The following is a 14,056-nucleotide window of genomic DNA, read 5'->3' on the forward strand; positions in this document are numbered from 1 at the left end:
ATTATATGTAGAAATAATGTGTTGGATTTACTGAGTTAAATGAAATATGTTCTTAATGTTAATTTAACTTTGGTTTTTTTTTTTTTTTTTGGGGGGGGGGTCTGGTTTTCTTAATTTGTTTACTAAAAAGTTTAAAAGTTCCAGCTGCAACCTGCCTTCTGCTTCTAATGGCGGCTCCTCTGTGGGACAGACAGGACCAGGTTCAGCAGCACAGTTTGTACCATCAAATGTGATGGTCTCCAGAGTATCTCATCATTTAATTTAAAAAATTACTTTGCTATTACTTTGATGTTACCTCCTGGCCACTGTGGGCTTGTGAACATGTCCCAGAGTGTGGCCACCCACAGTGAGCAAGAGTCCTGGAGAGGAGGGCACCAAGGGAGATAAATGTTAAATAATTAGCTTGCATACAATGAAGAGATGAACACACAAAGGGACTTACTATCTGATTATGCCTCTAGCATCTGCTGTTAATAATTGCTTTGAAAAAAAAATGGCTTCGAGGATTCTAACATCTGACCACTGACACAGCACTGCCCCCTGGGGGAGAACAGAGAAGGGGCGCCTCAGAGCCACAGACTCTGCTTCTCCCCAACCCCGCCGGGCCGCCATGTTTGGGGGTGGGGTGAATTAAATGACATGATGCCGGAAATAACCTTTCTAAGGGAAGTTTGAATATGTTAAAGTGTCCTAACAATGAATCTTCACAGTTTAGGGAAAAGGAGGGGCCTGAAGATGAATCTATAGAGTGTGGCCTCCTATGTATATTTTGAAGGAGCTTTTGCGATGTACCTTTATAATTATAAAAGCAATTCCTTAAGGCATAGAGAGAGGATGGGGAAAGGATAAAGAAACTTGCTCTGTACCACTGTGCCCCAGAACATCTGTACCACTAGCACAGAACATCTGTCGGACTTTGTTCAAATGAACATCAAGAAGACTAGAAGAGAAAACCAGCACATTCCCAAGTCCACCTCAGACCTACTGAGTCAGGCTGGGTGGAGTTTGGGGCCAGGTACACCGATGAGGATCAAGCACAATCGTATCCACTTTTATTCAAGAAATAGAAGCCAAGCATTGTTCAGGTTTACAACAGGAACCAAGAAAGGGAAGTCTAATCACACCTATAGCATTCTTTTTAAAAAGTGTTGTTATACTAAAAATATTTATATTTTATACATTATATATAATACAGATATATATTTGACATATTTTAGTGTTTTGTAGTACTGGGGATTAAACCCAGGGGTGTTCTACCTCTGAGCTACACCACTAGCCCTATTTTATTTTTTTATTTTGAAATAGAGTTTTCCTTAGTTGCTAAGGCTGTCCTCTTAACCTTCAATCCTCCTGTCTCAGTCTTCCAAGTACTAAGATTACAGATGTGTACCACTATACTCAACTATTAAAATATACTTTTAAAATGTGCATACACACACACACACACACACACACACACACACACAAACTTGATTTGGGCTAGTTTTGTATAGAAAGCTAAGGTGGACTCCTGGCCCATTCAAGGGGCAGAAGAACAGGTGCTTCCACTGGAAACAATTCTGCTGTCAATCGGTTCTGGTTGCTCTAGCCAGCTGAAACAGGACTTCAGCCACTCACTAGGACATCAGAATTCAGACAACCAACAGTGAGGAACTTGGCAAGAACTCTGTGAGCTTTCAACATGCCCAGAGGCTATGGTTCACAGCAAGGTTTTTGTCCAAGTAAGGGCATTGGAAAACTAAACTAGAAACCAAAATTAAGGTCTATATGTATTCATATAGACCACAGGATTGGGAGAAGCATAGACAGAAAGCACTCTACCTAGAAATCAGGCTAGGTTCAGACTTTGGCTCACTTATTTATTAGTATTAGTATTCTCATAGTATAATCCAAAGACCTGACCATGTGACTTATAGGAAGGGAGATTTATTTGCTCCGGGATTTGGGTTCAGTTCATCTGAGGCCAGGAATTGTAGATCTCAGGCCATGGCAGCGGAAAACAGAGAGAGGGTCAGCAGAAGGCTGTGTTCTTCCTATCATGGTGGCCAGAAGCAAGAGAGGGAGCAAGGGAGGAGGAACCACATATAATCCCCACGGCTGCAGCCCCAGGGACCCACCATCTCCAGCCACATCCTACCTTCCTGGGCCACCCCCCTCAATGGATTTATCCACTGCTGATATTACAACCAAGCCCTACTTCCAACATTGCTACCTCACCCATTTCCTTGAGGGCTAAGGAGGGCACCCCAAATCCAAACCATTACACTCATTATGTGACCCCGAGCAAGCCCCATGACCCATGTGTTGATCATCTCACTTGGAAAATGGGAAGGTAATGCCTACCTTGAAGGCCTGATATAGGAATTATTTTTTAATCTTTGACAAAGGGGCCAAACACATACGCTGGAGAAAAGACAGCCTTTTCAACAAGTGGTGCTGGGAGAACTGGCTAACCATTTGTAAAAAGATGAATCTAAACCCCTATATCTCACCAAACACAGGAATCAACTCAAGATGGATCAAAGACTTAGAAATTAGACCTGAGACTGTGAAGCTAGTAGAGGAGAGCATAGGTTCAACACTACAACATATTGGCACAGGCAGTAACTTTCTCAACAAAACCTCCAAAGCTCAGGAAATTAAAGCAAGAATAAACAAGTGGGATAACATCAAACTAAAAAGTTTCTTCTCATCAAAGGAAACTATCAATAACCTAAAGAGGAAGCCTACAGAATGGGAAAGGATCTTTACCAGCCACCATTCTGATAGGGGGCTAATATCCAGAGTATACAAAGAGCTCAAAAGACTCTACACTAGCAAAACAAACAACCCAATCAAGAAATGGGCAAATGAACTAAATAGACACTTCACAAAAGAAGAGATACAAAGGGCTAATAGATACATGAAAAGATGTTCTTCATCACTGGCCATCAGGGAGATGCAAATCAAAACTACACTGAGATTCCATCTAACCCCAGTCAGAGTAGCAAGCATAAAAAAATCAAATAACAACAAATGCTGGCGAGGATGTGGGGAAAGAGGAACTCTTTTACACTGTTGGTGGGAATGCAAACTAGTTCAACCACTATGGAGATCTGTGTGGAGATTCCTAAGAAAGGTGGAATAGATCCACCATATGACCCAGCTATACCACTCCTGGGTATCTTTCCAAAGGGGTTGAATTCAGAGAACTACAGCAACATATGCATACCTATGTTCATAGCAGCACAATTTGTAATAGCCAAAATATGGAACCAACCCAGATCACCATCAACAGATGAATGGATAGCAAAACTGTGGGAAATACACACAATGGAATTCTATTCAGCCATAAAGAAGAACAAAATTATATCATTTGAAAGAAGATGGAAAGCCCTGGAGAACATAATGTTAAGTGAGATCAGCCAAGCACAGAAGAAGAAGATACATATGTTTCCTCTAATATGCCCAAACTAGGAAACAAAGAATACCAGTGGGTCTCCAGATATTGAAGGGGAAATACTAGCTAAGTTTAGATGGTAAGATAGGAGAGGAGGAAGGCCGGTCTTGATTAATAAGGGTCTACACTTGAACATGTGTAAAATTATGAATAAGATATGGTTAACCTGGACAACCATTGGTGGGAGGGGGGAAGGGAAAATGGGGGCAGGGGGGGGAGAGGGCACCAAATATAGTGTAAATGTATACTATTTATGTTCAATAAAAAATTGTTAAAAAAAATAAAAAAATAAAATAAAAAATAAAAAAAAATAAAAAAAAAGGAAAAGAGTGTTGCAAATTGTTTATTCAGTGTTTGGATTTTTAAACTTCAATAAAGATGTTTATTTTTATTTTAATTACTTTATTAGTGCAGTATAATCTCACATTATAATGTAAATCATGCTGACAGTGTCATACATGCACACAGCCCTTGATGGGCCTCCCCACATCCCCATCTTCCCCCTTCCCCATATAGAGTACCGAGATCGACATTGGTATTTTCACACATGTACACATAGTTGATGGTAGTAATTCCTTCAGTGAACCTCACTCATTTTCCCTCTTCTTTTAGACCACCTCCCTGGCTCCACTGATATTTCTCCTCCATTCTCTGGTTCTCTCTGGAATCCCAATTACTCCCTAGCTTCTACATACTAGAGAAAACATATGACCCTTCACCTTCTGTGACTGGATAATCACAATATAATGTTCTCCAGGTCCTCTTATTTTCTTGAAAATGACATTTTTATTTTCAAACAGGGTCATGCTAAATTGCTGAGGTAATTTCTAAGTTGCTGAGGCTAGCCACAAACCTGCAATCCTCCTGTCTCCGCCTCCTAAGTACTGGGATTACAGGTGTGGACCACTACACCTGGCTTCATCACTTTAAACCTTTATCATTTCTTTGTGGTAAGTTTACACAAAGCACTTGGTGGTAATCCTTCTTGCTAATGATTTTGAAGTCTATGGTGCATTTACATTATGTAAGTTTCATAGTACTGATTAGAAATGGAATGGATTAGGTTTATGATGAGAGATTGTACGCCAAGCATGTGGAGCTTTAGAAATGGATGTTTTTTGCAAATTTGCTTTGGAAGAAAGAAGGAGGAAAATCTTTGGAGCTTGTGGGTAGGGGCTATTAGGAAGGTGGTTCCTGAGATGGGGATAAGGAGGCACATGGAACCAGACTGGAGTGATTTGCTGTGAGTTATATTGATGGAGTTGGGTGGGAGAGTTGATGTATTTCCAAGATCTCACCCACTGCTTTTAACCCTGCGACAAGGATAGAGGGTTTTTTCCCTTAGCAATGCTAAATTAACGCTAGTCTTTCTCTTTCCCATCTCAGTCAGTCCGCTGAGAAAACAAGAGTTGAGGTGGGCGCGTAATACAATACTCATGAGGCTGAAACATAAGGATCGCATGTTTGAGGACAGCCTCAGCAACTTCAGGAAACTCTGTTTCCAAATAAAAAATTTAAAAAGGGCTGAGAGTGTAGCTGGATTCCTCTGGATTCAATCCATAATACCAAAGCAAAAGATGAAGATTTTGAAACCAACTCTAAAAAACCAGACAAAATAATCATGTGTGCTGCTCATTATTACATTTATCTTGTTATTTATTTTATTTTTGTTAGAAAATATTTATTTTTAGATTTTTCTTTTGCATATCTTATTTTATTTTATCTTTTAATTTTTTTATAAGTGGAACATATTGAGAGTGGTGTACATTTACATTGTGCTTCATGCCCTTCCCTCTCCATCCCCCCCCCAATAGAGAGTATCCAGATTAATCATGTTGTATTTATGCTATTACACATATTCGTATGTAGCTCCTCCATTGAACAACCTCAGCCTTCTTCCTCTCCTATCCTTCCATTCAAGCTTTGCTGAGATTTCCCCTCCATCATCTGGAGTCCCTCTGATATTACCACTACTCCCTAGCTTGGACATATTAGAGAAAACATATGTCCCTTCTCTTTCTGTTCTTGACTAATCTCACTTAACATAATGTTCTCCAGCTCCCTCCATCTTCTTGCAAATGCTATTGTTTTATTTTTCTTTATAGCTGAATAGAATTCCATTGTGTGTATTTCCCACCCAGCCAGGCATGGTAGTGCGCACTTATAATCCCCATGCTTGGGAGGCGGAGACAGGAGGATCACGCAGGTTTGAAGCCAGCCATGCTGGCTTAAGAGACCCTGTTTCCAAATAAAAATCTAAAATAGGTCTGGGGCCAGGCGTAGTGGCACACGCCTATAATCCCCGTGCTTGGGAGGTGGAGACAGGAGGATCGCGCAGGTTCAAAGCCAGCCATGCTGGCTTAAGAGACCCTGTTTCCAAATTTAAAAAGTATAAAAAACAGGTCTGGGAGTGTAGCTTGGAGGTACATGGGTTTCCAGGAACCCCAGTAGCACCAAAATAAATAAATAAATAAAATATCAAACCCATTTATGTAATTTGGACTCTTCAAATAATGAGTGACTTCTTAGCAAACTCTGCAGGTGTGCAAGGCAGCACCACTGAGAGCTGCTGGTGCTGAGCACAGGAGAAATGTAGAGCAGGTGTGAGAGATGGCGCCTTGTCCACTGGGACACAGGTGAAGGGAAGAAATCCCACGTATCGCCTTCTTCCTCTAGGAAGCTGTGGGCTAGTGACAGCCATCGGGCTGGGCTTGTTGTTGGCCCAGATGCTCTTTGCTTGGCTTCAGCCCTGCCCAGTCTCTGACCAGGGAGGAGGACTTCAGAGTGGTGTGTGGAATGAGTTTTTCTCTTCTAGTTTTGGAATATGGCTTTTCAGGTGTGAGTCCAATGTATTACTTCTGAATCACTACTGTCAACTAATGACTCTGTTAATTTAACATTGTTTTAATAATTCAGTAGTAAAAGAAAAATTTAAAATTAATATAACTACGTGTGTCTTCACATTTATCGATGAGAGAAGACTTCAAAATAGTAGGGAGGATTCTGAGTAAACTTACCAGAAAGAAATGATAAAAGTTTAAAGTAACAGGATATACCTGTAATCCCAGTACTTGGAAGGCTGAGACAGGAGGATTTCAGGTTTGTGTCTAGTCTCAGCAACTTAGAGATAACCTCAGCAATTTAGCAAGACCCTGTTTCAAAATTAAAATGAAATAGGGATGAAGGTATAGCTCAGAGTTAGAATGCCCCTGGATTCAATCTTCATGACCACAAAAATAAATAAATACATACATACATATATAGATACATGGATATGCTGAGTTGATCACCACTCAATGTGTACATGAATCAAAGCATCACCTTATGCTTCACAAATATGTACAAATAGTATGTATCAACAAAAAATAAAATAAAATATCTGCTTAGTCAGTGGGAAGAGCCCACTACCCAGATGCAAAGAGTCATGTCCAGATGTCATGCTGAACTTTTCAGTTTTTCTAAGGGCTATGGTATTTACATATACACATACACACTTAGTACTCCAGTGCCTCTACCTCTGAGTCAGTATTGCTTATTCACCCTTAGCATAAAATAATTTAAAGGGAAAACAGAAAGATAAAGGAAATGAAACCCAGGCTTGTTGGTAGATACCTGTGAGCCCAGTACTTAGGAGGTAGAGACAGAAGGAGTGCAGATTTGAGGCCATTCTCAACAACTTAGCAAGTCCCTCAACAACTTTTTGAAAAAGGGTCTCTTATCAAGACCATATTTCAAAAATAAAAATAAAAAATAAAAAATTAGGAAGATAGAGGCGTATAGCTCAGAAGTAGAATGCCCTGAGGTTCAATCCCTAGGACTGAAAAATAAAAGAGAAAGGGGAGAAGTGTGGTTTGAGGAGCAAAGTCAGTGGGTTGGTTCTACCTTTGGGTTTTATTTGCACAAGTCCACTTATTTATACAATCTTGAGCAACTCAGACTATCTATGTCTCATTTTCCTGGTTCATAAAATAAAATACTGGGCTTGATCATTTCTGGAGTCTTTGGCTCTATAATCTACACAGCCCTAATTTTGTCAGTCCGTGTATATGCTCTGCTGCAACAAAGCCCATGATTTGACCCATTACTTCTACCCATTATTTTTGTTGTTCTTTGTTTTGTTTTGTTTTTCTTCATCGATGCCTCTGGTATGAACACCACACAACCCACCAGCATTCTGCATTCAGCCCTTACAAATCAGCCCTTTGGCACCTTGAGCTACTCTGCAGGAAACTAGACTAAGCAGTATTTTTAAATCTCTTAGGCCCACTAATTACATTGCAAAGAAGAGCTATTACACACCTTAGCAGAGCAGTCAATGACATATAATAGGAAACCTCAGTTGCAAAGAAAGGACACCTAATTTAGGACATGGCTGTCAAACGCTCTTCACTAGCCCATGTTGGCACCAATGGGCTCAGCCATTCTGTGGCTCAGCCAACACTGGGCCTTATGTGACCCGTCTCTCAACTTCTCAGGTGAAAACTAGAACTGTCCTTGCTGTCCTGAGTCTAGGGAACTCCAGTGTTATCCAGATCAAGCCTAAGCAAATTAGACCGAATCTGCCACATCTACAGAGGCACCATATATTGAGTAAGTGACCTCTAACCCCAGAAACTGTATATCAACTAGATGGTTTCCCCTCAGAACTCTTTCTGCCAACCCCAGCTTGTTCTCTTTCGAGAACTGTGGAATTTGGATTCGAACAGGCCTGGCCTAGAGTTCTGGCTGGGCCTATTTCTAATTGTGTTCTGGTGAAACCACTTGATACATTTCAGCTTTTATCATTTTGCCTGGGAATACAGATAATAATACTGTCTTTACATGGGCAGGGTAAGGATCAGATGAGATCATCTATGTCTAGATATCAAGTACATAACCTACCTTGCCTGAGTCCCTGATACTGTTGTGGATGTTATATGCCTTATCTGCCCAGAATGTTTACAGTAATGTGTTTTTCACAATTGTTATAAAAGACAATCTGCCAAATAAGACCATATCCTAAAGGCAAGAATGCCAGCACTCCCATGATACTACTGAACACAGCCTGAGTGCCAACTCCATACAGAAAAATAAATAAATTAAAAGACCAATATTAAATTTCTAAAATCTACAGGGTTCCTGAAGTGCAGTCACTCTACCGTGGCTGGGAAGTCACTCTCTGAGCTTCTGGGAAGACAGAGGCCTTGGGTCATAGGGGCTTGAGTCTAGTCCTCTCTCTCTTGCTTCCTGGTACCTTTGAGTAGAGCCCTTAGCCTACCTGTGCCTAGTAGCTTAATCTAAAAAGTGGCATGGCAACTGACAGATAGTAAACCATTTAAATTGGCAGATGTCCTCCACCTCCCTTTCTTTTTTTAAATTAATCTTTTATTGGTGCAATGTAATTGTACATCCTAGTGAGATTCGCAGATTCATTCATATATGCACACAACTGGTCTGTTTCACTTCTACTCCTTAGCATCTACTGTGTTTGAGAATGCAAGCAGGTTGGTTAGATGAATCTCTCTTCCTTTCTCACACTTGAAATTCTGCTTCCATTTGAAATTCAGCTATTCCATTTGTAGTCATGCATTTCCCTTTAAGCTGTGGGCAATTTTTATCTTAGTATATCAGAAGAGATTTAGGTCAGCCAACTTTGAGAGGGAAGCTAGCAGAAACATAACATAAGCTTTGTATCATATTGAGCAAGTTAACTACTCATTGAATCTTTGCAATTTCTAAAGGTAAAGCTTACTCGAGCTTAGCTACCTGCAATAAACATAACCCTACAAGCACTGTGTCCATTAAGCCAAAGGATCTTTGACATGTTTGTTTTATGAATTGGTTCTTTTAAAAAAAAATGCACCTCCACCCTTGTTTTTTCGAGAGGAAATATAAATTCAGACAATATCCGCAACCCAAACAATAAGAAATTTACACCAAAATAGCCTCTGAGGTCCTATCTATATTCAAGGATAAATCTACCTTGTCATGCATATAGCTTTTGGCAAGAAAAGTTAAACCATTTCTATAATTCCTATGTGAATTATTTCAAATTGGCTGTCTTTTCGTAAGACTGAAATTTGAAGAACTAGTTTAATATAATTAATATTTTAAATTCTGTGATACAGAAAATATAAAATATAGATTTTATATTCATATACATGTATGCATATATACATTTTATATTATAAATGTAACATGTACATGTGTAATATATTAATATAGAGAGACATATACATTTATATTACACATAACACCCTGTAAGTGTGATATATCTATTTGATTAAGAGGTGTTCAAACAGATACAATGAAGAAAGAAAATAGGATGTGAAGATAAGTGTGACAGTCAGTTTTATGTATTAACTTGGCTGGGTCAAACAGAGTGCCCAAATACTTGGTCAATTTTCTGCATGTTTCTATGAGAGTATTTTTGGATAATATAAATATGTAAAGCAGTAGAATTTGAGTAAAGCAGATTGTCCCAGCATAACATAAGTGAGCCTCATTCAATGAGTTGAAGACCCCAAAAAACAAAAGACTGACCTCGGCTGGGAGGGTATACATACCTGTAATCCCAGTACTTGGGAGGCTGAGACAGGAGGATCTCAAGTTTTAATCCAGCCACAAGCAACTTAGAGAGACCCTATTTCAAATTTTAAAAAAAGGTCTGGGGATGTAGCATGGATCTAGAATGTGCCTGGGTTCCATCCTCAGTACCAAAACAAACAACAAAAAAAGATTACCCTCCTGATCAAGAAGGAATTTTGCAGCACTGAGCTTTCAGACCAGAGCTACAATATTGGCCCTTTCTGCTGACCAGCCCACTTTGCAGATTTTAGATTCCCCAACTTCCCTACTCATGTGAGCCAAGTCCTTAAAATAAATTGTTCTATTTTATATGTGTATATGTGCATATCTTTATACACCTTGCTGTTCTGTTTCTCTGAAGAACCCTGACTAATATATTAAGTAATTCAAAACATTCTAACTCCAAACCATGATAGGGTTCCTGCGCCATAAACCCACCTCTTGAAGAAAACATTGTAATACTACATTGTTAGATAATCAGTTAATAATCTAATAATTTCCAGTGGTTAAAAGTTCAGACTTTAGAGATAGAGATTCCAGGAGTCCTGATTCCCTACTAATGGCTGTTTGCCTCTGAGCAGGAAAGGACCATAGCATCCAGGTAAACAGGTCTGCCCGGTGGGAATCCCCATGACAGCTCTGGGGTTAGCCTCATATCTTTCCACACAAGGGGAACCAAATGGAATGGATCTAAATACCGCACCAATTTTGGTGCTCAGGTTGGTGATGAAGAATTATGTGGGTTAACAGAAGAAGTTGAGACTGAGAATTCAGCACCTGCTCTGACACCAGATGAGGGTTCAAACCAAGATGCCATCTGTCGCAAGCTGGAGAGTGGCTGACTTTCAAAGAAAATGAAAATTCGCCTTACCTTAAAAACACACTGACCAAATGTATTTTCCTCCAATAGTATAGCATAACCAAAATGAAATAGAAGATAAGCCCATTAATGAGAGGCCCTAGCAAATTGTGAGCTGCTGGATATGAACAGTGTTTGCTGTATGAGGACATCAAATTTTACAAAATGAATATACTGCAGGTAATATTTTTGTTTTGCAAAGGAACATAAATTGCTTTTGCATGGTCTCAAGTCATCAATAATATAGGTCAACATATAATCTTGGCAGGCATATATGTCTCGGCAGCACTTATGACATTCTTTTACCAATATGTGTAGTTCCAACCAGTCTTAAACCAGTATAAATGTCTGCAGGAAAGGAAACCCAGGATCTTCTCTGACCTTCGTCTCTACAGGCCTCTTCCTAGGATGAACTTGCCTTGTGTCCAATTTGAGTCCTCTATGTTCCTGAGAAAGAACCCTGCTGTCTCTGGAACTGCCTAAGACCTGCACCTACAGGGTGCAGAAGAAATGGAAATCTCCAACACACTGTCAATGGGCAATGAGCCTTTGTTCATGTTGAGAGTATGGGTCCCAGGCTTGCCACCTGCAAGCTGTGCGATTCTGGACAAGTCACTGAATCTTCACCAAGCTCACTTTGTTCCCTCGTTTGTAAAATGAGCACTGCACGCATCTCTCATCCCATGTTGCAGTGAATTAAGATAAAACCAAAAGGAGAACTGTGGGGCAGCCAGAGGCAACCTGGATATCCCCTGCAGCTCCAACTTCCCCATTCAGCTCCGCTTTCTGGCCTGCTCCACACAACTTTCTCCAACATGCTGTGCATTAAAGTAGTTCATTGGGAACACAGTAACTAGCATTACAGATAAAAACGACACTGCTGCAATGTTAATTACTGTAGTGCAGATGTACCGTTCCATTTAAATATCATACATAACGTTGTCAAACCTTTATTTTTAAATTAAAGTGCAATAAACCATACACTGGCTACACATCTTTTTTTTTATTAATACAAATTAATGTTATTTCAAGATCTTGGGAAAGGGTGTTAAATAAAGGGGCATTGCATTTAATGGTAAGAATGTGTAGACAAAAGGCAGAAGCTATGGATTCCCACAGCTGCCTGCCTCCATTCAGATGCTTACAGAATAGAGTGCGCGCTCCATGGAGGCAGGGACTAGGCTTACCACTCGCTGTCCACCTCCCACTACAGAGATGGGTACACTGAATATATTCCAAGTAATCTACAGAATGAATTAATTAATGAATAAAGATATAGCCATGTATGCAGAAGGGGTCTAGAAGAAGGGTAGAAAAACTAGAAGACAAACTGGTTGATTCATGATTCTATTTTTTTTTCAAGCCTTCAAAATGATTTGGGGTTCTCCTCATAGCCAGTTCCTTAAAGTTCACAATGAGAGGCAAGTGACTTAGTATAATGCATACGTCAAAGATCTTTCTTGTGATGTTTAAGAAGCCATGTTGTATTCCACCAACATCTGGGAAGTGGGAGGGGTGTGGAGAAGGAAGATCAAGAAACACCCTCCCACATCAGCTAGGTTCCCATACAAGAAGTCCAAACAAAGGGAAAAAAGAGAATGAAAATGTTTGATCATTGTATATATAATTTACTTAATATAACAGTATCATTGGGGAAAATTATTTGTTTTTTATTGTGGTAAAATATATATAACACAATTTACCATCTTAACCTGCTGTGGGAGGTGGGTACTAGGGATTTAATCCAGAGGCATTTTCACCACTGAGCTATATTCCCAGCCCTTTTTTATTTTTTAATTTTGAAACAGGGTCTTACAAAGTTACAATCCACTGGCCTCAAACCAGCCTGTCTTCACTTTGCAAGTACTGGAATTATAGGCATGTGCCACCATGCCCTGCCCTCTTAATCATCTTAAATTCAGTAGCATTAAGCACATGCATATTGTTATATAACTGTCATCACTATCCACCTACAAAACTCTTTTCATCTTGCAAAACTGAAGCTTTATATCCATTAAATACTAACTTCTCCTTCCTCCTTCCCCAACCCTAGCAATCACTAATCTAATTCCTATGGCTTTTGACTAACCCATATAAGTAGGATCTACTTAATTCAAAGTAATTACTGATAAGGATGGGCTGACATTTTGCTATTTGTTTTCAAGATGGCTTATAGAATTTTTTTGTCCCCCATTTTCATGAGAGAAATGTTCTCTCCATTCTATGGTTAAGGAAACTAAATCTTGAAGAAATTAAGTCAACTGTCCAAAGTTGCACAGCTAACAAGAGGTAGATGGAGAATCTCTTGACTCCACCTGCTGTGCGTCCGTGTTTTCTAAGTACTGGAAAATGCAGACATAAATATGACATGGCCCTGACTTTTCTTAGGACCATTAGATAGACACAGATGAATGGATTTCTAGAAGTGCCAGAGGACCACCATCCTTGCCCAGTGGCACAAAGCATACATGCCTTAAGAACTCAGGACAACTCCGCTGGTGCAGCTTTGCATCTACATTCATGGATGTTACTGGACTGAATCGCATGGTTCTGTACTTAATGTCATTTGAAGAAAATCACAGAGATTTAGTCTATATCTGTGAGATCTACTCCCCAAATTTGGCAATATATGTTAAATGCTGAAATAAAATGTACATTATTTGACCCAGAATTTGCCTAATGAAATATTCTTGGATTAGTAAAACAAAAACTTTTATCCATAAGAATATTTATAATTTTTTACAAAAATGAAAAACTGAAAGGCATATAAAGATTCAGCAATAAGCTATCTATCTTAAAAATGAAATCGTATGCAAACATTGCAAAGTGATATTAAAAAATAATGTCCCAGAAACATTCATGTTAGTGAAAATAACATAGAATGTCATATATAGAGGGTCTGGGCAACAGGTTCAGGCCTCTATGGACTGGCTTGTGGGAGATCCATCTGCTGGCAGCTGGTCCCACAGGCTGCATTCAGGTGCCCACAGAGCTTGCTGTCTTTGAGGGAAATTAGAGCAGTGTGTGGATTCCTTGAAGGTCCGGAGTGAAGGGAGAGTTGCCCATGGTACCCAGTGGCTGGGGGCCCTTGCCTGCCCCAGAGCGGGTGCCACCTGACAGATGGGGCAGGTATGGTGGTCCTGGGCATGCAAACTGGGCTTGGTACTCTGCAAAGGGGACTGGGCATGCAG

The 14,056-nt window shown here is 39.8% G+C and overlaps 1 protein-coding gene across 1 annotated transcript in view; it reads left to right on the top strand.

The window, feature by feature from the left end:
- The window catches only part of CA10 (carbonic anhydrase 10), a gene marked incomplete at both ends in the record, with an annotated part of 532,584 nt that overhangs the window by 386,739 nt on the left and 131,789 nt on the right, over positions 1-14,056 (top strand). The window lies entirely within an intron of this gene.

The sequence above is a fragment of the Muscardinus avellanarius genome (assembly GCF_963383645.1).
Source record: "Muscardinus avellanarius genome assembly, chromosome: 16".
Classification (NCBI taxonomy): Eukaryota; Metazoa; Chordata; class Mammalia; order Rodentia; family Gliridae; genus Muscardinus; species Muscardinus avellanarius.